The 27,799-nt window shown below is 42.5% G+C and overlaps 1 long non-coding RNA gene across 1 annotated transcript; it reads right to left on the reverse strand.

Moving 5' to 3' along the window:
• Nucleotides 1–15,115: 15,115 nt before the first annotated feature.
• LOC135322526 (uncharacterized) lies at nt 15,116–23,413 on the reverse strand. Its single transcript, XR_010383137.1, has 3 exons — nt 21,715–23,413; nt 18,191–18,297; nt 15,116–15,677 (listed from the first exon to the last, which is right to left on the reverse strand). It is a non-coding gene; the product is annotated as an uncharacterized LOC135322526 (long non-coding RNA).
• Between the last annotated feature and the right edge of the window lie 4,386 nt (nt 23,414–27,799).

Below are 27,799 nucleotides of genomic sequence, written 5' to 3' on the forward strand. Positions count from 1 at the left end.
GCATGTCTCTGATATTAAGGCTTCTCCCAGACCACACATTGTATGCCACTGAGTACTGGGAAAGAAACTGTCTCCTAAAAGTGCCCCCTATAGGCTAGAAGTATTGGATGCATCTCCCTAATAACATCAACAGAGTAGCCTGGCACAAAATGACTGATTCCTTTACACAAATCTGAAAAGAACTCGGTACAGCATCCTTTCTCTGTCTAACTCCCCTCTCTCCCCAACACCACTAGAGGCCTTAGCTAATAGAACCACCACTTACTCGTTGCTCAGGTCAAAAACTTAGCAGCCATACCTGAGTCTTCTTTCTTATGTTCTACAGACACTTGTCCTGATAGCTCTGACCACAATATATAAGTATCTCTAAACTGGCCATTCCCCCTCCCCTGTAACTAGCCTCGTCTAAGCCCACTAACAGGTGTCCATCACCACCACACCTGTCCCGTTTGTCCATCCTCTCCAGAGCAGCCAAATTAATTTCTTCTAGTTACATCAGCCCGCATCCCTTTCCTGCATAAAACACTCCATGACTTCTCATTGCAGTGTAACCAAACTCCCAGCTTCTCACCATGGCCTCACCCTCCCTTCTCCCTCGTCCATCACAACCCAACCCACCCGCCTTGTTCTTACCTTGTTCTTACGCTCAGCCCCTCCTCCCTCTAAATTGCAAAATGGCTGCATTCTTCCCGACATTCAGACCTCAATTCTCTTGTCCCTCCTCAGAGAGCTCTTCCCTGACCAATTTAGTCCAGTTACTAACACATGATCCTATTTTATTTCCTTCCTGATTAGACTTTTATTATCTGTCTCCTTCCACTAAAATGGGAGCCCCTGAAGGTCAGGAACTCATCTGTTTAGTCCTCGGCTCTCCCCTCATGGACCAGATCAGTTCCGGGCACAGAGCACACAGCAATAAATATTTGCCAATGAAGTGAGTACCACAAGAAAAGCATCTTCTCTTGCACATACCAGATGCTAGCGTCCTGCCTGAGTGAGCACACCTGGAAGGAGCCATCGTTTCGAGAAACAAACAACTTATCTCTTTGAAAGGAATACTTCAGACCACTGTGGGTAAGATTCGTATGCCAGAGTAAAGAAATGACTTGTCATGAGCCGATGCTACAGGTAGTTCATCTTTCATTCTCCTGGATTAAGATCTAAAAGTCTGATTTCAACACCCTGAGATCTTCAAGCTAAACCTGATGAGTTATTTCCCCGCTCCCATCAATTGATAAACAGACACCTGCTGTCACTCTCACTATCATTCGCTCCATCTTTGATCTTCGGAATTCTATTTGCTTCGTCTGGTGCAGTTACAGCTCCACTCTGTGGAATAATGGGGAAGGCAGGCAACGCCAGATACAACCGTCACCTACATGACCACCAAGAAAACTGGGGAGACGGGGCATAGATATTACAGTTTGTAAACACATGCACAGAACATCAGAACATAGAAGTGCGTTTTATTCTTATTTAGATTCACGATGGTGATCTCTACAAATTAAATTTGAATCCTAGCCTCTCAATGTTTAATGATGTACTTGCCCTCCTCCCCGTCTTCCCACCTCCTTTATTTCCATCGCAGGTTTGAAACTGTTTCAGCCACATTCTCTTTTAAGTAACGCATCTCTGTCAGTAGATGCAGCGACATGTATAAAAATCACAAATACAAAACACCAAGTTCATTCTGGTCAGTCCCAGAAATGAGGCGATTAAAAGCTAGTGATTTCCTATATCTAGATGCACAGAGATGCAGTCATGCAAACTAGGAGAGGCAGTGCTGACTTTCCTTAAAAGGAGAGGAATGTTTTTCACTAACCGGTGTCCCTCAAGCCTTGCCTAGGGGAAAAGGTCCTTCACGAAGCTGTCAATAGTTATGAGCAACATCAAACCAAGACCTAATCAATGTCCGACTGGCTCAGCGTCCAGGAGAACGGGTGCAGAAAGAAGTTAACGAGCTCTCCCAGAAAAGCCCAGAAATATTTTCACACTTCTTAGGGTCGAATCCATTGCAACTTGGAATCTCCAAAGCATCAGCGCATAGCCTGATTTCTGGCAACACTCAACACAAGAGTTCCACGGCTGCCACCACTTTACCATCTAAAGATTTTAAAGCCATTTCACAACGAGTTTCCACAAATGATTGACGCACAGTATTCAACATCCTCTCTCCAGCCTCAGGGAGTTGAACTTGAGCTCCACTTTACACTGGATTTTTCACTGGACTAACTCATCAGAAGGCTTCAGCCCTTGGTGAAATTAGAAACTAGGCAGAGTTTATCTCTGGTGACCCAAGACAAACCCTTCCTCTCTACCCTCCCCCGCCCTGTCCATGTTTCCCTCTCAAGCTCTTTCCCTGTTGAAACAGCCTCTACAGAAGAGATCTGAATTCCTTAGCCCTAAAATAAACCTCTGCTAGAAGCTTCCAGGATGACCTTTCTCCAGGAGCTAAGGGAACAAATAGGAATCAAAGCTTTGAATCATACTATGTTCTCAAAAACAAACAAGAGGACACAGAGGGAGACAGTAGAGTTCTTCCTAAACTCAAGAAATTGTCCTGCACAGCGGCTACCGGCTTAGTCTACAGTGTGGCTAAATCAATTCACTGAAAAACCTCCAAACTAGGCCCTTCCTTCAATTAGTTTAGAGTTCACAAACATGCAAAGAATTCATTTTCATTCATGAAATAATTACAAGACTATTGAAAGGACATATTAGTACCCGAAAAACAGGGGGAAATTTTCCCAGAGGACGCAATGACTGAGCTTGGTTCTCAAGGATAAATAAAAATGTTATCAGCAGTCAAGGTTAAAGGACATTGTAAGTAATTGATCAAAGTGAGGTAGGGTAGTGTGAAACCATTCTGTTGGTAGCCTGGTTCCTGACTGCCCTCCCTCTCCCCGCCAGAAGATCCTGACCTTAGAGATTAGGAAGTCAGCTGACAAGTACCAGCGTTCAGCTCCAGAACACAGACATGGACTGAGATTATTAGTGATGGCTATTCGCTGTGCGAAATGATGAGTAAGACACAGCCTGACCGCAAAGCTGTTCACGATATAACAGGTTTAGATAGAAAGGTAGGCATATCATATAAGAGCATAAAGATTGACCAGGATTAAGAGAGAACTGGCTGAAAAGGCAGCTAGCTGGAAAGTTAGCCTAGCTTCCAAATCGGAAGAGATAGTGCGTGGATCATTTAAAATCCTATCCAGTGGTGAAGTCCTGCCTGAGTTAGAGGAGACTGGAGTGGGTAGACTGGCTGCCTCCTGCCCCGTGCTCATGTTTCCAATTTGTTGAATAAATCCAGCACACAAAGATCAGGCTATCCTGGCTCAGGTCAGAGACTACAGGGTTGGACATTTTCCACATTTACAAACTTATCATGGAGAAGTCCTGATCACTGGAGAATTCACCCACAGCAAAAATTCTGTGAAAGCGTGCTCAGCGGAAAAAAAAAAAAAAAAAAAAAAAGTGACCACTTCCTCATTTGCATGAACCACAAAACCCATCTTACTTGAAAAAGAGAAGAAACTTCAATGCTCTGCTGATGCCTCAGAATCTTGCCGCCGCTGCTAAGGGCTGCATGTCCCCGTCATCCAGTTGCCTTGGACACATCACCTCTCTTCCTCATCCCCTGGATGGGGAGCTGCACAGGAAGATCCTTCCCGGTGAAACCCAGGAAACCTCTAGTCTGGAAGGGTCTACTAGGTGACTGCCCACAGCTGTCCCTGCTCAGTCCACCTTCCCTCAGCTACGAAGAGCAGGGAGAGCTGTGGTGCTGCTGCGTAGCTCGACTAATTGCCTGGCATCTGGGGCTGATCAGCTGGCTACAGTCCTCTGCGCTGAGTTTGAGCTAGGAAGCCTCTGACCCAGTGGGCCCAACGTCCAGATGATTGTCTTTGGACAGTTCTGAATCGGGTCAACATTTTCTTAAGGCTGAATATTTTTAAGTTTGAATGAGTGCTCTGCAAAGCTTCAGGTCTTGGGTCAAATGCACTTTTCCTTTACAGAAAAGATCTCATCCCTTCTCTTTTTACCTGTTAAAGTTGAGTGGACATTATTTGAAATAGCTGCTACTTTTGTTTTTCTTTTTTCTTTTCTCGAGTGTGAATGTGGAAGGCCCATGTTAAGGGGGTCTTCTCTCTTGAGAAGGCATCTCGAGTCCAGTCACATGCCTTCAGATTCCCACCTATGTCAGGCTAGGAGCCCTCATGGAATATGAAAAATTAATACACACACAGGGGATTTCAGTAAACACTGAAGTTTTTATTATGCGAGAAAAATATGCATGGGGTCACCTGTGGTTTAGCAGAAGCATAGATTCAAAAAGACCTCAGAGATCATCTCATCTAAGCTCTCATGTTATGGTTTAGGGAATTCATTCTCATGCGTTCATTCATTCATTCAAAACCAGACAGGAGGCATCCCAGGCCAGCCTGCATCCTAGCAGTTCTCAAAGTGTGCTTCGTGGACCAGCAGCGGTAGCAGCAGCACCTAGGACCTTCCAAAAGTGAGAATCCTTGAGCCCCAACCCAGAGCTACTGCATCCAGAAACTGTGGGGGTGGGATCGAGCAATCTGTGTGTTCCCAAGTCTTCCAGGTTATTCTAATGGACACAAAAGGCTGAGAGTCACTTCCTCATGACCTATAAGTGGAAGGTATTAGTCAGGGCTATTTATTAGGACTATTTAACTGGATTAAACCAAAAACAAGGGGATCTGTTGGTCCATGCACGTGAAATGTTCAAGGAGTCATTCTTCCTCCAGAATAATCTGTGAAAAATACCATATTTTGTTTTTCTTCAATGGCTGCAAATTTCCATCTCCATACACTGCTCCTCTGATAGGGTTGTTCAGACAGCGTCCCCAAGATCTCTTCTTTCTAATTCCATCTCCACTGCCCACTGCTCTCCAGCAGGTACCACAGCGAGAACCTTTATGGTCTCCTCCCCGCATCTTGACCGTGCCATGTCCACTCCCCGATTCTTGTTTCCTCCATCAAATTCCCCTTGATTGAAACACCTCCCTTCCCTCAGCCTATTGAAAACCCTGCCCAGACTTTAAGAACGTGTTCAAGTTTTACCACTTCCAGGAAACATCCTTTGTCTGCTCCAACCCTCTCTTATAAATGTTCTTGGGAACTCCTACAGCATTCAGTGTCTGCCCCCAAGATAGCCCTTCATTATACTTTTTCATTAGGGACCTTTGTGTTGGAAGAGAAACCATCTGTGCCCGTTTAAGTAAACGCAGATAGCAGTGAGGATTCAGAGGGATTTCACATAACCCAACTGCAGGATGATTAGCTAAACCTCTGCGGGTCTGAAAGAGCTCAAGTATTAGCAGGAGCACTTGTTCCTCCTGTTTTAACATGGATGGGCATTTCCTGGCCTCTCTCCCTACTCCTCAGTCACTCTTAACTTTCTGATGGGTGAATCTGGGAGAAGAAAGTACATGCTTAGGGTAGCCCCTTGTTCTTTTTTGGGGGGAGGGGGTTCCTACAGGGCACAGCCAAGGGCAGGTGCATATGGCAGGGATAAATGAGGGCAGGGAGGGTGGCAGCACTGTAGTTTTTCAACTCTGCTTGGACAGGTGCAGAAGTTTATTTTGGGGGTGAAGTTAGTGAGCCCTTTGTTACTGCAGGGTCAAAGTTCTCCAAACTGTTTAATCAGTAATAAAGGTGACATTTTTATCTCCTTCTGCCTTATGTATCTGCCTCTCCACTGATTCCAACTCAGGAGAGAAAGGGGTATTATCACTGGTTACCCTAAAATCTAAATAATAAGCAGCTGTTTTCTCCCTCTCTGAAGCTACATGGATCATGCTGGCTGTAATCCACTCCCTCTCACTCTGAAAATGAACTTCTTTTTAACATGGGCTTCTGTTTCCTCATTAACTTAGACATTTATGTGGAGCCACGTGTTACCATTAGTGACAGAGATTCCTTCTCCCCCCCGACTTATTACCCTCTTCTTCTTTAGTAACAGAACACCCAAATTCCAGCTGAGCACATGGAAACGCAGAATAAAACATACCTTTCCCAAGTAAATGTGGTCATATGATTAAGTTCTGTCCCATGGGATTTAAGCAGAAGGGCTGTGCACAACTTCTGGAAGATATCCTTAAAAAGGAGGAGGTTTGCTTCCCTTTTGATTTCCTCCATTCTACTGGTTGCAATGCAGTTCTGATGTCTGGACCATTCTGGACAATGCAGCCATTCTGGACCATGAGGAAGAAGCAGGCGTATGCTAGAGCTGGCTCATGGGCTCAGGAGAGAAGAATGCTGAACATTCGGGAACTTTGCGAACTAGTTATTAAACCACTGGTAGTTTGAAATGGGCCATTCAGGGAATATTTCCAACATAGGAATCAGGGAAATCCTACAAATCAGCCCTCCGGTCCCCGCTCCAAGGATGAGTTTACCAGCACACCACTGCTTAGAAACACTCATTGAAAGACGGGAGAGCAGCAGGACAGAAGAAGCCTGGGTCTTTGATGGCAATGAAACAGCTTGCCATGGGAGCCCCGGATTGCCTCCGCTTATGTGAGAGAAGAGGGAGTTTCCATCTTGTGGAGGCATTATAATTTTTGCTTTCTACCCTTTGAAGCCAAACCCAGCTGGGGCACTGGACCAAACTCAACATCAATGGACCATCATTTTGGGGTCATTAAGAAACTAAGAAAATCTAATTACTTCAGCTTAGATCCGGTTTCCACATCCTTAGTGCAATCTTGGGGGGACAGGGGTGTGTGGGTTCCATAGTACAAACCTGACTGCCTAAACCCATCCTTTTAGCAGGGCCTGTGGGTTTACATCTGAAAAAAGATAAAGCTCCAAACTAGGTAACTACACTACTATTCAGTATATTAGCACTCAGCTAACTTCTTTAACATCATCCCACATAGCATCTATTTCCTTTTAAGCCAATTTGTCCGAATTACTTTCCAAAAGCATTTTATAAACAATTGTTTATATGTCATTCCCATAATTGACAGGTGCTTCCCCCTATGCCCTGAGTGCTGTAGTACACGACCCTCTTCTCGGCCACCCAGGGCTCTCCCAGGCTCCCCTGAGTTCAGCGTCTTGTTTATTCCAGTGTGGTCTCTCTCCAACTCTTTTGTGCTCTGGCAAACAGTCCTAATCAATAGCACCTGACAAAAGCTGCTCAAACAATGGGGGTGTACCTGCCAAAAAGGAGTGAGAGAGAGCATCACAGGAGACCTTCAAGTGCCTGCCTGACTACAGCTGCAGGCACCTTCCAGGAAACGGAGTGAAGTCCCTTAGTCATTAAGAGACTCACAGAAGCCCTCTGACTTTATGAAAATCCTTGCACCCACTACTGTATCAATGGCAAATGACCAACAACCACGTGACTAAGTTGCGAGAGGAAAATACAGGCGGAGGCTTCTCAGAATTTCAGGGGAATCTGAGGAAACCAGAAAAGCTACTGCCCATCTGCTGAGCGGAAATGCATTTCCAATGGACTTGGCTACAGTGGCCTTTCATGATGCCGATCCAGTTGGGGTGCCCAAGTTCAAGAACCAAACTGTGTGCCTACACGTAGTTTGCATCTGCTTGAAATGCCTATGTGGGTTTTATGTATGGGTGGATATTCTGTCTCTAACAATAAGATGAAAAACCCCTGCAGGACGTGGAGAGAAAAAGATCAATAAGACAAGATCCTTGACTTATTAGAGCAAACAGACAAGCGAAGAGAATATTGCAAAGTGATGTGAAAAGTGCTGTGAGAGAGAGGAGCAGAGTGTAGCACTCTTGGTGCTTGGCTCTGCGGTATCACGCTGCTCCTCAGGACCAGCCTAATGCGCCCGTGAGAGGCCCATCCCCTTCACTGGTCATTGGTTTAAAATGGACATAGGAGCCAATCTTGGTCACCGAGACACGGAAAGAAGTGCAAAGTTTTCTCACTCCTAAAAAGAAGACAAAAAAGAGATGTTCGCACTCTTCCTCTGGACTTTTCAGGTCAACCGCCTACCCGGTGGGCTTACTATAAAGCACCAGGCGAAAGGAAGCAGATGAAAAGGAAGGCGTGGAAAGAAGAAAAAGCTAGATGTCAGGGTAGGGGGACTTAAAACTGCCATAGGAGGAAGGAGTAATCATTCTCAGAGGCAGGAGCTCAGCCTCTTCAAAGAGACTGGCTTTGTCTGATAACCATTTGCAGAAGTCTGCCCTTATCCCTGCTCTCTGCTAAGTCACAGGGCAAGGTCCACGTCTGAACAAGGCCCCGGGCACGGTGCCTTGTGCAGCCCTATGGCAGGGCTAAGGAAAAGTTTAAGAGCAAAAACTCCAGTAAGTCTTTTTCAAGGAGTGAGACTGGATATTTGATGATGAGAAAAACAAAATGACGAGAAAGACAGACTTTGGGGGAACTAGAGCTCTTCTAGGGCCTCCCCTCCCCCCAGAGTCTTCATCCCTCAAACCTGCTTTCTCCTACAGAAGCCTGCTGCCTCCCACCACAGCTGGAGAACCACATCTTCCCCACACCATGTCTCTCACTTTAGCAGTAATTCTCCACGCTGGCCCTCAGGACCCCGTGCTTCCTCCATGGATCGTGTCATGTTCCTAACCCTCAATGTGAACCAAAATCACTAGCAGATTTTAAACTTTTTAAACTACTCAGACTCAGGTCCCACTTCCAGAGTGACTGAATCTAGTATGAAGCCAGGGCTGAGAACCAGGATATTACTATGTCACAGACGGCAGTCAGGCACTAAGTATGGAGAATTGTTGAGGAAGGCCTGTAGCTACAAACAAAACTCTACCTGCATTCCATGTCCGGAGAACTTACAGAATTGGGCTGAGATGCCGTGAAGGACCCAGCAGGCAAAGAGAGTTTTGCCAGAACACAGTAGCGACTGTGGGAAAAATAAAACCCTTTCATGTTTATACTGTAACACAAGGAAAGAGTCTCACAAAGCTGGTTACCCATGTTAATATTTGCACTCCTTGACTGTGAAGTGTCACCTGTCCTAAGTAACACGTCTGTGTTTCTAAGGAGATGTTTATGGAGGCAAAGGTGGAGCAGGGCGGGGGTGTGAGGTGGCTGCAGTGTTAGAGGGTAATGTTATCTTCAAGAGCCGGATACAGCAGGGAGGGTGTAGCTCAGTGGTCAGAGCACACGCTTAGCATGCACAAGGTCTTGGGTTCAATCCCCAGTACTTCCATTACAATAACTAAATAAATAAACCTAATTAACCCCCGCCAAAAAAAGGAAAAAAAACAAAGAGCCAGCAATGACTCAAGATAATAGCTCAATAAATAATTCAAAACATTCCTCAACTCCCCAAATCCTGTCCCCCATGTGAGATTCTTCTGATTGTCACAAAACTGGTTGGGTGGGGGCGGGGCTGATGATCATTCTCATAGTTATGTGAGTTAAGTGCAAGACACCACAAAACAACCAAACAGGGGGAGGGTGTAGCTCAGTGCTAGAGTGCGTGCTTAGTATGCATGAGGTCCTGGGTTCAATCCCCGTGTATCTCCATAAAAAAAAAATAACCAAATAAAAAAGTGAGTGTGAATAGAGAGCCTGTGGGACTCTGGTGAGAGTTCTGAGTTAAACTCCTGCCATATTTTTCCCCCTTTCTTGAAGGAAATGAGACCCTGGGGGAAGTTCCAGGATGTCACAGACCCAGGAACAGTACTCCACAACTCCACCCTGAAAAGACTGTTACAAAGTCGCCTCACATTACCTATTGTAGTGACGACAACCAAGAGATCACAACAGACAAGCCACATGTCAAGACTCAGAGCCACAGTCGCGTGGCGTGCCTGCAGTTGGCTACACAGCCACCACCTTTCCCAGCGGCCACTGTTCTGAGGTCAGCAGTCAGGAAAGGACTCCAAGGGGAGACTGTGGCTTCAGAGTCGGTTCCTTCTCCTGAGGTCACTGTGATCTGGGGTGTTTGTGAAGGTCCACCCCCTCCCCCCTCCATCTTCTTTCCCGTGGGTCTGAAAAGTAGTGCAGAAATTCTCTGCATTCCTGTCATTCCCTAAGGGCTGAGACAGCTCTCTCAACATTCTTGCCCTCAGGCACCTGAGGAACTGGACCATAGTTCTGCTGGGGGAAGGCAGAAGGAAGTTAAGTGCACAGCGAGACCAGAGCGTTTGGGAGAATGACCTAAAAACACACAAGAAAGGCAGAGGCAAGAGAGGGAGCTTGGTCTGGAGGAGACGTTTGCAACACCTGGTTCCAACCAGCTGGTATTTTTTTTTAGAAGTTCAAGAGATTTATTGAGATAACACCTATGAAAGATAAACGGGAGAAGGAAAAGGAGAGGCAGGGAAAGCCTTCAAACCCAATGCTAAAAAGGGGCCTAGGAAAGGAGATGTGGCAGATCAAAGCACTGGGTTTCAGACTGTCTTAGAATTTTGAGAAATACTCAACCAGTCCAACAATTTGCTCCATCACATAAATTCCTTGGAAGGGAATGTGGGCCAAGGGGAGCTGATGTAAAGCTCTGGAGGCTGGAAAGGAACCCAGAGCCTGAGTACAAGCCCACAGTCAAGGTTTGTAGCCAGTACCACTTGCTGGAACCCTGGGGAAAAATGTTCTCACTGAGGCCCTGAGCAGACCTCAGCAGCCCTGTCACTGGAGCCTCAGAGAGGAGCTCCACTGGCAAGAATCCTCTCCCTTTCCTGTCTCTCTCCCTCTCCCTCCCTCCCTGCCTCCTTTCTCTCTCCTACACACCACCTGGGAGTGGACTGGGATACATTTTCCGGGGGTTGGGGGGACACCTGCAGTTTATTCGTCTATGCCTCAGACAGACCACTAGAGGGCAGTAATGCCACCAATCCTGCACAGGCTCCAGGTTTCCTCCGGAGCAGGGCTCAGGCCGGCCAGACGCACATCCTGTGACAGGATGTTTCTGAACTTTTCCTTCAGTTCTCATGGTAAATAAACAACCTCGGGGGTGGATCCATCCAGATGCACATCGCAACGCAGCACGGACAGCCCGGGCCAAAGTTTCTGGCCTGTCTGCAACCATCTCACTCACTCATGTAGCCCAGAAGCTGGAGCTTAAGCTTGCATTGTTGTCCCTCTGAATTTCTGCCTGAATTTTGGAACTTCTCTCATATGCTCTTCTCTGCAAGAGCAAAAGGAACTTTTCAGAAGAATGAGCCAGAGTTAAACAATCCTGCACTGCCTTTTTGTACAATACTCTGTTTCATTTCCACCGACAAGTTACGAGTGTTTGGCTTGCTCAGAAGCACGGGTGCCCAACTGGTCAGAGCTCTGAGCAGACGGGTCATGTGAGCAAACGTGGGGACCAAGAGCCACATGTTCCTCCCCGCTGGAGGCACTGGGCTTGTGAACGGGCCCAGTAGACTTGGTTCTGGTGAGTGTGCCAAGGAAAGCAAAGTTGCCAGAAACTCTAGGCTTTTTTTTTTTTTTTTTTTTTTTTGGGCAGAATTCCCCTCCCTGTGAGTTCAGTGCTCCCAAGGCACAGGGGGCAGGCGAGGGTCTGACTTCTTTGAGATCAATATTTGAAGAAGCCAAACAAACTAACCTCCTGACGGAAGATGTAAGTGAAGTGACAGGTCAGGGAGTGGGAAAGAACTAGGGGAAGGCACGGATCTCGGTGCCCCAAACGGGCTGTGCTCCTTCCAACAACCCATACCTCCCGGTACCCAGCTCATCTGCTTTATCAGCAGAGGCAGATAAAGTGAGGGAAACATTTGCAGCCAGAGGGATTTCTGGAATTTTCCTACCGTGCCGAAATACCATCCAGAGTTCAAGTGGGCCATATTTGGACAAAGATTACTACCTTGTTTTTTCCCCCCTATCTTTTGTATTTTCACTGCTATATAATAACAGCAACACTCCTTACACAAGGTCAGTCCTGTTTACCTAAGACTTTCCCAAAGGTCTCTCTTCTCTTTTCCTGTTCTCTTCCCTCAGAGGATCATGAGGAGTCCATACTCCGCTTGTGCCGGGAAAGCGGAAACAGAGGAAAAGGGTATTGATGTTAGTCAGGTGGGAATTGTTTCTCAGCACATCCACACGTACTGAAGGGAAGACGGAGCTAAAAACTAGTCCCAAAATGTAAAGATGACATTTCAACAGGAAGCTCCCAGGGTTGGGCCCCATTTTGTGTCACAGCAGGCGAACAGAGAAAAAAGTGCAGAAAGACAAAGGCAGCAGAAAATGCTACGGAAGATTCCTCCCGAAGGAGCAGAACCTGATGAGGGAGAAAGTTGACCAAGGGTGGAGGTGGATTCCAGAGTGTGGCAGGTGGCACCGTGGTCCCCACCAGCCACCCACACCCTAGGAACAGGACCCAGGGGACGGCACAACCTTTTCTTTTACAGGCCCCTTCTTTACAGGACGTCACCCCAGGAAATTGGGGAATAAGCACATCTTTGCTGCCAGCTCACCAGGGCAAATCCAAGACTTTGGCACATAGGGACAAATAAAATCAGACAGTGAGGGAAGGACAGGCAGTAGCTAAGATCCCAGCTGTAACCTGGCTAAACAGGGCTGCTTCGGGGCACGACCACCAGGCTTCAGTCTGTGTTATTCTGAATGTGTAATCAACGTGGCCTGTTTGTTTCCAGGAAAGGAACTTTTGTTCTGCGTTTTCCTTCTCCACTTTCACTCATAATGAATTGCTTTCTCACTGGGTATTGTCCACAGGCCCTCAGAAGATGTGTTTGGAACAGAAAGACTCCTTGGAGTCAGGGATTGTATTGCCAGCAGAGCTGAGTGTGTTCTTCCCCATTCTGAGCTGTGGACCTGGGCACTCATGCCGTTCTCCGCACACGGAGCTTCTCAGGTAAGACCACTGAGGCCCTGGAATCATCTACTTAGTGTGGTTATTAAAATCCCACAGCACCCTGGTGAAGAGTGTGTGGCCTGGCAGCCAGAACATCTTTTCCCATTCCAGCCCTTATCTTCCCTAGATTTATAGAAGCAAAGCAAATAGGTAAGATTTATGCCCATTTTGCAGACATTAATTGAGCACTGACTCAAAGCATTAGGCACTGGAGTCCAAAAACGAACAAGATCTCGCAGAGCCTTTGCCTTCACAGAGTTTAGTCATGAGAAAAGCCAGCCAGCTAAAAAGTAATTATACTTTCATACTCACTAGGGTGGATACCATTGAATAAAAAATTTTTAAAAAAATGTAAAAAGCAACAGAAAATAACCAGGATTGGGAGAAATTAGACCCGTCGTATATTGTTGATGGGAATGCAAACAGGTATAGCTGCCGTGGGAGACGGTTCCCATACGGCCCCGCGATTCCACTCCGAGGGACACAGCCAAGAATGAAAACATGGAATCAGCCAAAAACTTGTTCACAGATGTTCACAGAAGCATTGTTCCCAATAATCAAAGAGAGGAAACAACCCAAATGTCCATCAACTGATGAATGAAGAAACAAAATGTGATCTATCCACACAATGGAATGATGTTCAGCCATAAAAAGGAGTGAGATGCTGCCGCAGGCTCTAATGTGGATGAACCTTGAAACCATGATGTTGAGGGAAAGAAGCCAGAGACAAAGGGCACATGTTGTATGATCCCACTTATGTGAAATGCCTCGAGTAGCTAATCCACCAAGAGAGACACATCAGACTAGTAACTGCCATGGAGGGGGGACGAGGGGGATGGGAAGCAGCTCAGTGGCTGGGGATTTTCCTGGGGTGATGAAAACGTTCTGGAATTAGAGAGTGGTGAGGATTGCACAATCTTGTAAATATACTAAAAACCACTGACTCGTGTAGACTTTAAGAGGGTGAATATTATGGTAGGTGAATTATATCTCAATAAAATGAGGTAATTGCAAGGCAGTGTGCTGAGTGCCACACTGGAACAGAGCGCTGCTGGACACACGTGGAGTGGAGCTGGAGAAGGGGTTTGGGAAAGTGTTCTGAAAGGAGTGACTTTTAAGCCGAGACTGTAACAGAGAAGTAGGAGGAAGTCAGACAAAGGAGGAAAACTGAGCAATGCTACAGGCACAGCAGAACAGGCCGGGGAGAGAGCGCCTGGCACAGTGTGGGAAACAGTGATTTGTCCCCTCAGCTGATGTAGTGGTGGTGGAGAGGTGAGGTTGAGCGTAGAAGGGGCTAACTTGCCAGGCTCAAGAATTTGGACTTTATCCAAATTATAACAGGAAACTTTTGAAAGAGTTATAGCTCAGGAGCAACAAGGTCTGATTTGTTCTCCGGAAAGGCTCTTCGTGGTTGCAGAGTGACGGCTGGACTGGAGGTGGAAGGAGAACAGAAGCCAGGAGATGTCGCTGCACTGACACAAGTCAGAACTGACCAAACACGGGGGATGGGCAGGGCCTGGGGAAGCGCATCCCTGCTACCTGGGCTGCTCCGCCAACCCCCACAGCCTGAGGCTCCTCAGGGAGAGGAGGTGCCCAGGCTGCCAGCGAGCCTCCCAGCATGTCTCACTCCTGCTTTTGGTCCAGACTTGCTTCCCCTTTTCTGACTACCATGACCATCCAGAGCCTCGCCATCTGCAGTGGAAAGACAGTCGACTCTCTGGGGAGTGTGGAACTGGGAGGCAGACACTGGAGTTAAGGTCCCTGCCCTGACCCTTCCCAGCTGTCTGACCCTGGGTAAGCCAGGTCTTCTCTAGTCTCTGTCTCCTCTAATGAGAAATGAGGAAGATAACACAAATCTCACCGTTGTTTTCTGAGGGCCAATAGGACTACATATATTAAAACAAAAAATCTTGTCCCTGGCCTGCCCTGTAACGTGTTTTCTGTACTGTTCAAGCCCTCTGAGATTGTAACTCTGTGGTCTTCGTCACAATCGCAATTCTTCAATGCAAGCATGAGTCCAAAGGAAAAAAGTAAAGTCAGCCTCAGGCCTGGCACTGTTAGTATTTTCATGAGCTTAGGGAAGACTGTTGCACCAACGTCCTAGACATAGGTGTTTGTCCAGACAACAAACATAAGTCATTTGCATCCAGGCTCTTTAACTACCGTTTCAAAATCAAAAGTGTTTCAATTAATTCCTAAAGAGGAAGATCCGAGAGTTCCTCAGACAAGTCACCAAATCAGGCTTGTTTACGCTCCAGCAGGAAGGCCAAAGTTCCAGGTGAGGCAGGCGCCCCTTTCTGGAGCTCAGCATAACTCCGGGGCAGCAGACCATAGAAATAGTTTGAGGCACTGAACAAATGGAATGTTGTCTGGAATGATAATGTGGAGAAAGAAAAAGAGTCATGGAAACACGGCAGGCGATTTAATTTAAAGAAACAACATTTAACAAGCCACCCTGAGCTTTCTAGGCATAAGTCGGAGGGAACACGCTTAACGAACAGGGAAGGAGAGGAAGTATCAAAACATGTTTTAAAACCTTTCTTAAGGAGCTTATTGTCGTCAGCACTAAGACCAAGGTCTCCACTCTTCTCCTTTGCCAGGTTGCAAGTCCGAGTCATAAAATGTAATTTTAATAGTGATGTAATCTAGTAGAAAGATCTCTGTCTCTCTGTCTCTCTCTCATACACACAGTGTATCTTCCATGGATCTGAAATATGTTTCCCTCTCATCCTCCTCCTATACTAGAACGCATCTCCAGAGAAATAACCACCTTGCCAAGTGTTTTTCTTTCTTGGCTGATCACTGTAATGGGTTGCGGAAAGCAGCAGGTGGCAGAAGCACACTAGAAACGCCACTGGAATTAACTCTTGGGCATCATGGAAACTGCAGAAAAAAACCAGTATTTAAATCAATCAATCAATCAATCAATCAAAGACTTTTTCCATGTAGGAACAAATATGTTCAATAAAATTTGGAAACTATGACAGTGAAAAGAGGAAAGAGAACTCTGTCACCAGAGACGTGGACAAATGTCTCACTCTTCTTCCTGCCGTGCTGAGCAGCTGCGGTTATACTAGAAATGCGACTTTCTATCTTTACCTTCTCCCTTTTAAACTTTAGCAGAGTGAGTTTCCTTATTCCTACATCTCCTTATTCATACATCTCCTTGTTTCAAAAAAAAGATTTAAGGCATCTGCATGTGTCCGTCCATATTTTTAACGAACCCTTTAAAAAGGTCATTTATTAGAATGTGGCTTATTTAATCTGTCCATTTTCCCATTAGCAACAATTACTTTCAGTGAATTACATTACATTATCAGCAGTGCCTGAGCCAGTAAATCTACATTTTTAAGATGCAATTTCCAAAAGTAAAAACAAAAAAAGCCAGTTATCAGGGAGAATCAGAACTGAACAAATGAAATGGTACCATCTCTTTTTTTTCTAAAACAGAAAATGAAATCATGGTATCCTTTCTGTTAGAACAGCAACCACTCTAAGACCTTTGTGACTCCCATTTTCTTATTTTTCAAACCTGTATCAACACTGTATAATATGTATTTTATGTATGTGTATATAATGGTATATATAAGTATAATTTTATACATAGAAAATATTATGTAACAAAATAATTTTTTAAAATACTTAAGTATTACTGAAGCAGTCAAAAGTCCTTTAAACTTCTAGGAGATTGCCACTAACTAGATTTGCACCTGGAAAATTAACCAAAGACAAAATTCATTTGCTGCTTGGGAATCGTTAATCTGAATGCTGAAAAGAATTGTATAAAATCAGCTGGTCTAGTCATCTGTTTTAGACGTTTGAAAAACCATCATGATTCCCTTCTATCCAGACAAGTGAAGCCTTCACCAACATCAGCCAACTAAAGTGGAAGACAGGTACTTAGAACCCTGTAGCAAGTGCTGGAAAAACTCCACATCACCTCCCCATGCCTTAGTACCTTAATCCACACCTTTAATCTGTAGGTCTAATATGAAAAATCAGAATTAATACGGTGACTCTTCCCATTCTTCAAAGGAAAACTTATTTTGCTCTATTAAATGAGCAAATACTGACCTCCCAGGGAGGGGAAACTCAATTGTCAAGAACAAATATTAATTCCCGAAACTCCTGAATGGTAAATCTCAATTCTCTCTTTGCTAAGAAGGTATTAGGTGATCGCATGAATTTCTCTTCAAGGAACAACACACATGATTCCCCGGGCCCCAGTGAGAACCCTGAACTCAAGGTTGCTCAATCCGAGGGTTTCACTTGCTCCTTCCTGCCTTCCTCCTTCCCAGGTAGCTTTAGAGAAATTCCCCACGTTACTCCAGTGCTCTCAGCCAGTCCCAGAAGGGGATTTCCTAAACTCCGAGCACCAAGGTTAAGACCTCAGTGGTCCAATACGTTGTAAGTTGGAAATGACTGCAGGCAGAAATAGTTGGCTTAAAGAAATTATGCATGCGGGAACTCAGGTTAAGACCTCAGTGGTCCAATACGTTGTAAGTTGGAAATGACTGCAGGCAGAAATAGTTGGCTTAAAGAAATTACACATGCGGGAACTCAGCGCACTTTCTCAACATTTCTCCGCCTTAGGATGGCCTAAGAAACTCAAGACGGAATGTGGATGCTCTGACTTGAAACTTTTTTTGCTTCCCTAGGAGCTGAGCTTTCCCAAAGGTTGGGCTTTTCCGTTTCCAGAGCCCTAGAGAAGATTAAAAAGCATGAACTATATTAAGTAACATGCTTTGTCTATAGAGCATCCACATTTTAAAAGCCTAGAGATTCTGGCTTGGGAAAGCTAGAAAAGTAAACACCAACTCTGATGACTGGAGAAGTTAATCTTTCCACTGCTGAATCTTGTACCCAAATTTTTAATAAAAATAATTTAGGTTTTGGCCCCTGGAACTATTCCTTACAGAAACTGCTTATCATTATACAAGAATAGTTTCCACTATTTTCTGTTTATTTGTTTTTCCTCTATTTCTATTCTTTCCCACATAGATTAAACCAAAATAAGATTAACCAGACCTAATTTGATTCCAATCCAAGCCACACACCCTACGTATTCCATTCCAAATCAAGTTTAATTTACTAACTTCCTTGGGGCCCCACTGAAATGACCTACTGGAATTCATGAAAGAGGTCACAGAATAATATTGCAGGCCAAAAAAAGAATGTGAAAAACACAAACAAGCCTGGAAACAGATTGGCCCAAACACATGACTTGGTTAAGATGTTTCTTGTGGAATTCCAGTGATAAAAGATTAAGTCTTCCAACAGGAGAAGCAGCCAAGAGAGAAGTATATGCATTTCTGTTTTTTCATTACCCACTCATTCATTCATTCAACAAATATTTATTGAGCACCTATTGTACAATAGACCTTGTACTCACGGACCTCACAGGAGTAGAAGAAACTTCAGGAGACTATATGCTTTTCTGGCGTCCAGTTCTGCACTAAAGCTTGTCTCCCCACTGCATTCAGTATTCTGTATGTTGTGAAATCTGTGAACGTAAGTTTTACATTTTACCTGTTTCTATCTTTTCATAATTTAGAAGCTGAATTAAAAACCTCCCTTTTGATTCTGGCAACCAACAGCTTTTGGATTCTTTTAATCCCAGGGATTTTAGACCACTTCTTTTTTTAAACCTTCTTTTGAAGTCAAAATTTACCTCTAAAGGGTAAAGTCAATTTCATTTACTAACAACATAAGAGCTATAATATAACAGCTATATGTGGTTTTATACTAGCAATAAGCCCCTGATATTGTTATAGCTCATGTTATAAACTTCCACCATATTTTTGATCCTCAAAATCACAATCATATGATAGAAGGAGAGTTATTATTATGACCATTTTGTAGATTAAGAAGTGGAGGCTAAAGAAGGGGAAATGACAAATCCAAGGTCACTTAGTAAGTCCTGAATCCAAATCTTAAGACCATCTCATCAATGTGCTTCTCTCCTTTTCCTCAATTTAAATTTAGTTGAAAATAAGCTTTTGTTTGTTTGTGCTAGGGAGTAGGACTCTTTTATGCTACAAACACATCAAGAATTCCTGCTTATGATTCAGAAGATTCCTGCTTAGTCCTAAATCTTTGGTTTTGCTTTAACAGCATACCATCTGCCCCATCTGAATTAAAAAACAAAATTAAACACATGATAACAGCAGACTACAGACATATCAGACTTCCATAAATAGAACAAAAATGTTTACTTATTTAGAACATGTCATTTTAGTGAACAAGAAACCAGAAAAACTATTTTAGTCTCCATTTCAGCATTATTTAGCTAATTAACCCTCTGTGTCAAGTTCTGTGACACAGTTTTACTCACTATTAAATGGCTATAAAAAAGTTGCCCTTTAAATTTTATAAGTACCAAATCATTATAATTCTTATAAGAGGTACCAAATCACTAATTTTATAAGAAGTACCAAATCATTAATTTATAAGAAGCACCAAATCATTAGTTATATAGAATCTAGTGCTACTGCTATACAAATTCTGAAAAGGGAGAGAAAAAAAGCCCATTTCCGGTTTCATCTCAGTAATATCTTTATGAGAGAAGGTACCTTTTTTCAGGTTTCTAGTTTAGTATCTAGAATATTGTAATCACAATCAGTGAATTCTTTAAATTCCTTTCCCGACATCCCTTTGGACCATGAGTCCAAAGTTAGGTAGGTATTTTACTTATCATACTAATAGGCTGTCTGGTTTGCACAGGGTACACAGTAAGTTAGCAGCTGAATCAAAGGTCAAAATCCCTGATCCTAACCATGCCAGCATCACTAGGTCACACCTCTGCGAACAAGCCAGGACTGTGACACCCTCTCAAATATCAACAGAATTCTCTAAGCTGAGCCTGTTTTAGCCATCTGTTTCTTTCAGTTCCCAGGCTAAGTCTTTTTACCAGATCTGCTTCGTTTTCTTTCTCAATTCATGCTTAACAAGCAAAGAAACCGATAAAGGGAAAAGCTGTACATGGAGCAAAGAATCTGAATAATCCACGAACCAGAAAAACCTGACTAAATGAGAATCAACCACACGGATTTCTTTTCTACAGTTTAGAAAATGAGTTTTCTGAAGTCGTATCATGAGTTCCAGGATCCACAGCAGGTACAATGTGCGTTTGTATTAGAATTTGATTTTCATGAAATTTTTTTCAGAGTCACAAAATGGAAATAAGAAAATGCATAAGTTGGTCCACAGAAAGAGAAAGAATAAAATGCCTGTCAGAACTCTGTCACCAGGACAAAACTGTAAAAAAATCAAAAATCACAAATCACAAAAATCTTACAGTAAAAGTAATCTAGTCACCCAAAGAGATTTATAAATTGGCTGGAACAGATCTGTTGAAAAATATAGACACTGTCCTTACAGATGAGGAAGAAACGAGCGGCGTGGGTGGACCAAGCACATGTGGAAATAACAATACCAACAGTTCTGCATTTACCATGGAACACAAACTAGTCTAGGCATTTTTTAAAATCCTGCTTACACCCTTAAAAAGGCTAGATCCTTAAGAAGTTTTACTAGTCTTTTAAGGGAGTCTCTCCTTCCTCTGTTTTGTTAACATTTTATCTGTCCTTTAACTATATGTAAAACTTACTGAAGACAAAGACAGTCGGGTTCATTTTAGCGCTGCCATTGGCATATCCCCTAGTGCCCTGCCCAATAGATAGGAGAGTTTAAATGAGTGGTTTTTCCAGCTTTGGGTGCATAAGCATCACCAGCAGATTCTGTTAAAAGGGCAGGTCTCCAGACCCCAGACTCCAGAAAACGGGGTCTAGTATATCTAAATTGAATCTAGTGAGTAATTCAGATATTCAACAAACATGTCTGTAGTGCTTATGTAGTAGGTGTTATTAATTCCACTTTATAGACAAGGATACAGAGTCATGAATAAAGTAATTCGCCAAAGATCACCAAATGTAATCAATAAGAGTCAGTCAGCATTAGGTTAAAATAGCAACCAAGGGCTCTCATTTATTCATTCTTGAGTTCACTTATTTAACAGGTGATTGAAACCTCCTATGGACTTTTGAAGGAAAATGCACACAGACACCAAGTGCCAATGATTTCTGTACCGTTAGCAGACAGTCCTGGAAAAGCTCCCCCTCACCAGTGTAGTCCTGGAGTACCCATCAGAAAGGATGCAACAAAGAAGAGAAAAGGGATGTCCTATATTTATTTCTACAGCTAGCAGCATTTCACTATTTTAGGAATAGTTTTTCCTTTGTATACTAACTTTTTTTCAATGGGAAATATATTTTTAAAGGTGCCTTTTTAAAATCTTTTTCTTTTTAGCAGTTTAGTCAGCTGTCTTTGAGATCTTAAGAAAATCTAAATATCTCTTTAAATCCATATTACCTTTCATAATTTCTACCAATTTAAACTGAAGTCCCAAATATTTCTAGCTGAAAAGAGTCTAACACTTGTTTTAATTTTTCTCATCAATCTCACTCATTGGGAAAAAAACATTCCTACCATTTCTGAACTTAATTAAAATAGAGATAACACTCTCTTTCTTATGCTCCACAAATTTCACATGACAAGTAAAATCACCCACGTTTAAGCTGAGCAGAGTATTATCCTATTAGAGTGATAGTCATATGTAAGGTCTAAGAATGGACAAGTCTAAGAGCCAATATAACACTTAAAGAGAAAATAAAACAAAACGAGTTATACTGTGTGTATGATTTTAAATTAATACATATCATTGGGCAAATTAAATTTCCATATTCCAGTTAAGATTCTTCTTCTAGGTCATAAGCTAACGATACCCTCAAACTTGTACAATTCAGGGGGGGAAAAATGTTTTGTTCTAGCCCTTTCGAGTGCCACTGTGGTGCTCTGCCTTAGTGACAGAAAAACCACCCCTCGTCCCAGCACCTGTAACTGCCACCCTCTGCTCGGCCACCTTATAGGACGCAAGTCCGAGTCAACACAAACTGCTTCTTGTTATCCAGGGGCAGGTCAGGAGACAAACAGCCTCTCGCTTTGATCTGCTTCCTGTTTTCTGCTATCAGGACATACCAGTCTCTAGTCATCACGTACCCTGAAAAAACAAGTAGAGAAATAGAGAAAGAAATTGACTTGCTGCCAGCCTTCGTGAATCCAAGCTGATTCACCCTGTTTGTTTAGTTCCCGTATCAGCTCGGTTAATGATACTCCTCTGGCATATATTTGCTCAGGAGTCCGGGCAGAGACATTTCTTACTTAGGAAAACAGGCCCAGGTCGAGCCTGGGGATTTGAAAGGAAGAGCAAGCTAACTGAGAAATGCTCTGAGCTTCTCGAGTAAAGTAAATCAAGAAGCTCTCTTTCTAAAAGATGTTTTCCTTTAACCAAGATCTTGTTCAGTGTGTCTTGAGTTGCCACAATTTACCAGGGGCTAAGGAGATTATATTACATTTGTGTCAACACATACTGCATTTTTTTGCAGGACAGAGTTCTGACTTGCTTCCACTGGACTTCTGAGGACAGACAGCCTCCCTAGAAAAGCAGAGATATAAGACCAGATGGCAGTTTTATTACTCATCCAGAGCTTCCCGATTCCTTTTTTTTTTTTTTTTAATTTCAGGAAAGACAACCATCGTGACCTGCTCAACTTCTTCAGTGGGACAAATCACACTGTAACAGACTTCATTTGAATTCTTTTCCCATCATGGCTATGAACAGGCAGAGCTGCACGCATTTTCATTTATCCTTCACAACGAGCCAACAGAGTGAGGCATGATTTTGGCCTGGTTGCAAATGAGGAAATGATAAAGCACCTTGTCTTAGGTCACAAAGCTAGTAGCAGTGGTACAGCCAGGTTCTGAATTCAAGTAGGTCTAACCTGGCAGCTAGCACTTCACTACAAGGTGTGTACAGAGAACCTTAGGCGCCACCTCAGGTGTAGGTTCAGCAGAGGTCAAATACATTTTTCTAAATATTCCTGACTATGACTGACACCAGCCCTCCTTCCCCAGTCCCTTCAAAGCTTGCCTCAAATGCTAGGTCCTAAAGATGTCTCCTCAGTCCTGTAAGGAATGAATCTCTCCCTCTTTGTGCATACCATGTCTATTCTCTAACCATATGCTTTTTGAGAACAGAGACAGTCTGACTCATTTGGGTGTTCCTCTGGACTCCACGTGATTCTAAGGCAGAGGTAGAGAGACTAACACTTAAAGAAACACTGCCTCCAGCTGTTGGTAGCACTGAATTGAAATCATGTTCTAAAGAGGCAAGGACAAAATGTAAGTTAATTTCCACTCTCCCTCCATTCAAATAATTTTTATAATTTCCTATATCTTACGGTTTTATAGTATTTTGTTATCTCTAACCTTTCTCTAAACAGACTGGTGTTGCAGACTAATCTTTTAGTGGTCAGACACCTCCATTTTCAGGGACTAGTAAGATATCTGATTCTGTTTGCATCACCATGTGATCTCAAGGTAAACAAGACACTCCTTTTGGTCTCATTTCCCCATAGATGCAGAGATACTCAGTTTTTTAAAGTTAGGAAGATGTCATAAATCTGAGACCAAATAAGAGAAACTTCTCAAGTATCTGGGGGAGGGGAAATAACTCTTACTAATTTATTTTTAAGAGTTTTAAAAAATCTAAGTATAAAAGGGTAAATGATTAAGTTTATAAGTGAATGAAGGGTAAATCCTAAAAACTGGATCTAATTCCCCCGCATATGTCCCTCCCAAAAGAAGTACATGTTTAGGCAAGAATCATAGGAAAAGGATAAAGTGTCCTGACCACTCAATTATGGAAAAAAAAAAAAGTAAATTGTTGATGATTTCACCATAGGGGGAGTGTTTCTCAAGTAACTAGATACCAGAAGCTTGTAAAGTACACTGTACTTAGTTCCACCTCAATTGCAGAGCTCAGAAGGAAAGAAAAACACACCGAGAAGCAGTTCTATTTAACCACGGGTGATTTGGGTAATTTTATGAGCTATAGGAATACAGATCCATATTTGGTATAATGCTTTTTTGGTATAATTATAAAATTAAGCATGGAAGTGGTGGATAATCATAAATGCTTCAGATGATCAGAATGTACTGGAAAATGTGGAGTCCTGACTCCCACCGAGAAGTTACTAGCATTTGCCATTAAAGACACGATTTGGGGGCAAAAATAAAATTCATGTAACAAATTAAATTAATGGAAATATGAATTTATGCTCTAAATCTCCCAATTTCTCAAGATTAAGGGAATAAATCTGTCTTTTCTAAACATTAGAGCTACCAGCATGATTTGTATAACACAAATTATACCCCATGACACATTATTAAGGCTACTATCTGTCAAATGATAAGTGAATTTCAATTCTCATCTTTTGAAAAGGTCCAAAGGACATTCTGAGAAACAACCAATCCTCAGCCCTGTGCCAACACTTTTATTTGGCAACAGAGAATAAAAAATGATGTAGGCTAGGTTTGTCTTTTCATTCACTGCAATGTCCCTAGTACCTAGAAGAGAGCCTAGCACAAAATAGTAAACAGGAATTATTTGTGAACCAATACAAGATCCAAGAATTCTAGGCTACAACTGTTTCCCACATTCTGGAAAAAAAAGACCCTTCTTCTTGGATGGAGATATTGGCAGAAGAAAGTTTTTGCCAGTATTATTAGGTGGTCCCCTAGGTGACGGCTGCCAGCAACTGGGCTTTATTCTAGGCACTGCAGGGACTCTTGGTGGCTTAATCAGTAACAGGGCAACTTCATAACCTGCCTCTAGCCCTCATCCAACATTCCTCCTCCTCCTCCTCACCGGGAATGCCTCATAACCAGCTGTGAAACCTTCTTTGTCTGGTCCTTCTGCATGGACCCTCATCCAGGTGTGACTAGAGGTAGAAGTGTCTAGTCTCTATTAAAACCCCTACTGTAAGTTTGGGCCAAATTATTATTTTTTTTCATGGATGTATTGGGGATTGAACCCAGGGTCGTGCGCATGCTAACTAAGCATGCACTCTACCACTGAGCTATACCCTCCCCCCTAGTTTGGGCCAAGTTTTAATGGGGGAGGGGAAACAATTTGGGCACCACCTTTTTTATTATGAATTTAGCTTTATTAACATAAGCTCTTTGATGTCTTTTAACAATCCAATTCAATGATTATACATTTTTACATCAGTTATCTTCTCCATTCTAACCTGAACACCACTTTTATGTGATTTAACTACTAAAAAAAATTTGACTTTTATAATCAATCTCCTGAGCTTCTCAATAGGCGTGAAGAGATTTAAATTTTTTAAAAATCAAGATATCTGAGGGGGAGGGGATAGCTCAAATTGTAGATTGCATGCTTAGCATGCCTGAGGTCCTGGGTTCAATCCCCAGTATCTCCTCTGAAAATAAATAAATGAATAAACCTAAGTACCCCCCTCAGAAAAAAAAAAAGATATCTGAGATCTGCCTACCATTTGCACAGCAAATGAGCAAAAGAATGAGACATGGCAAATAAACAAGCAGCTTTTTATCATCTAAAATTTTCCAGTAAAAATACGAGTTGGAAAATGTTTCAAGGTCCTTACAGCTTTTAGTTAAGAAGAGCACTATAAATGCTGAGTTTTATATCTGATAATTTTGGTGGTTATCAAGGCTCTAATTTTCTACAAAGAAAGGTAGCTCTTATTTTCCAGGTCTTGAAAAGGAAATGTACAAGATGAGACTAGAACACCTCACGCCAGAAAACAAGGAAGCTACCCATGACCAAAAGATCACAGGAGCCTACTTGGAAGGGTACCCACTGGCCAAATATGAGACAATCTGGACACGAAAAGTAATGACTGCAAGGGATTAAAACACTGTAACCATCTAAAACAAACAGATGACTTACCTTTTTGGAGGTTGCTGGGGCTCTGGCCCATTACTGTAAAAGTGGAAAATAAAGGGAGAGAATGTGATTTTTATCTTTCTTACATTTTAGGGAAATCAAGTCAAGTGATGAAGAAAAGTTTCTCTTTAAAGAATTCTAACTACTAATGTAAACAGAATGATAGAATTTGAAAATTATCACTCTGCAGTATCTAATGATATAATAATTAGATCTGGGTAATGATTATCAGTAATGATAATTACTGATCTGGGCAGTAATTATCAAAATTTGCTAAGACCATTACATAAAAGGTTGATGTAGAATTTTTAAATAAAGTATAATAGCATCTGAATCTGTTAATCTTCCTTAACATCATTAAAAGTGAGGCAACCAGACATTACGTACCTTCGGATGTGATTCAATAGAAGTACACACCACCTACATATAAATTATTGTCCCATAGGTATATGCATCGAATCCAGTAAAGTGTCTATATCTAGTGAACAATTTACAGAAAAAAGGAGGGTAAAGAGACAAATCAAACAGTATCTTAAAAACAGAATCTGTCAAATCCAGAACGTGGGAAATTCCACAGAGTAAATGATCTGATTTCTTCAATTTGAAAAAATGGCATAAAATTTGGGGGTGTAATTTATAGATTAAAAAAGACTTCACAGGGAAATACACACAAGATCTTATGGTAGCTCACAGACAAAAAAATGTGACAATGAATATATATACATTCATGTATGACTGAAAAATTGTGCTCTACACTGGAATTTGACACAGCATTGTAAAATGATTATAAATCAATAAAAAATTTAAAAAAAGAGTTAAGAGACATAGTAACCAAATACAATGTATGACTCTCATTTGGATCTCTATCTGAATAAACAGTTTTTTGAGATATCTGGGGGAAACCTGAACACAAAGTATCATACGCCGCGGCAGCCGTGAAAATGGGTTTCTCCACTCTCCTACTGTGGGGTGAGTAACTGACTCACAGTTTCAGCTGCTGTGATCTGAATCCACCATGATGTTCAGCTGAGGTCTGCTTCCTACAGTCTGCTCCTGGCCAACAAAGGAGCATAGCAGGAATACAAAGGCAAGCCCATTCCTGTTGGATCAGGCCTATTCTGATGAACGGGCACCTTTGGCATGAGGATGTTTTACAGACTTGCTAAAACTTTCTTAAAACTGCACTGTGGATTAAGACTTCCTGCTCAACCATCCTCCTTCCCTCTCTTCTTCATATCAATCGGACCTATATTGAGGCTTCCCAACAGCCCCATTTTTCCTCACAGGTGTTTCCCCCAGTAAATCTCCCTCTTGCAGACCTGCCAGGAGAACCCAAACTAAACATCTGATATTAAGAAACTGGCATTAGATTTGTTGGGTATGGTAATATTGTGGTTGTTTTTTAAGGCTTTATCTCTTAGAGAGAAATATTCAAATATTTACAGGTGAAATGAGAGGACCATTGAAATGTAACTAAAATACTGCAGCAAAAAAAAAAAAAAAGAGGAGAAAATAAGATTGGCAAAATATGGGTAATTTCTCTACTTTTGTGTATATCTGAAAAAGTCTGTATGAAGATGTGAAAAATACCTTACCAGTAATCCTCAAAACTGTCACAGTATTCAAAAATAAGGAAAGTCTAAGAAATTGTCACAACTCAGAGGGGTGTAAGGAGACATGACAACTAAATGTAATGCGGTATATTAGGGTAGGTCCTGGAACAGAGAAAGGACATCAGGGACAATGGGAGGATATCTGAACCAAGTATGAACTTCTAAATAATTCAAGTATCAGTGTTGTTTCATTAATTGTCACAAATGCCCCAAACTACTTAAGACATTAATCCGGGGAAACTGGGTGTGGGGTATTCGAGTACTTTCTGTACTGTCTTCCCAATGATTCTGTAATCCAAAACTGCTCCAAAGCTTTAAAATTCATTGTATAAGGAAAAAAAATGATCCCCGATAGATAAGCATAGACTTTAATTTTTTTCTTTACTCATTGGGATGCAATTCTGTGGATTTCTCCTCACTGCTCAATTAGCTAGAAAATGCTATTGATTTTCTGGGTCCACAGAGAGTAAACTTTGAAAATTCAATCTCCCCATTGTCCCTACAGTGTCCATACATGCAAAAAAAAAGAAAACCCAGAAAACAAAAACAGAAACAAAACT

Source organism: Camelus dromedarius, chromosome 11, assembly GCF_036321535.1.
Source record: "Camelus dromedarius isolate mCamDro1 chromosome 11, mCamDro1.pat, whole genome shotgun sequence".
Lineage (NCBI taxonomy): Eukaryota > Metazoa > Chordata > Mammalia > Artiodactyla > Camelidae > Camelus > Camelus dromedarius.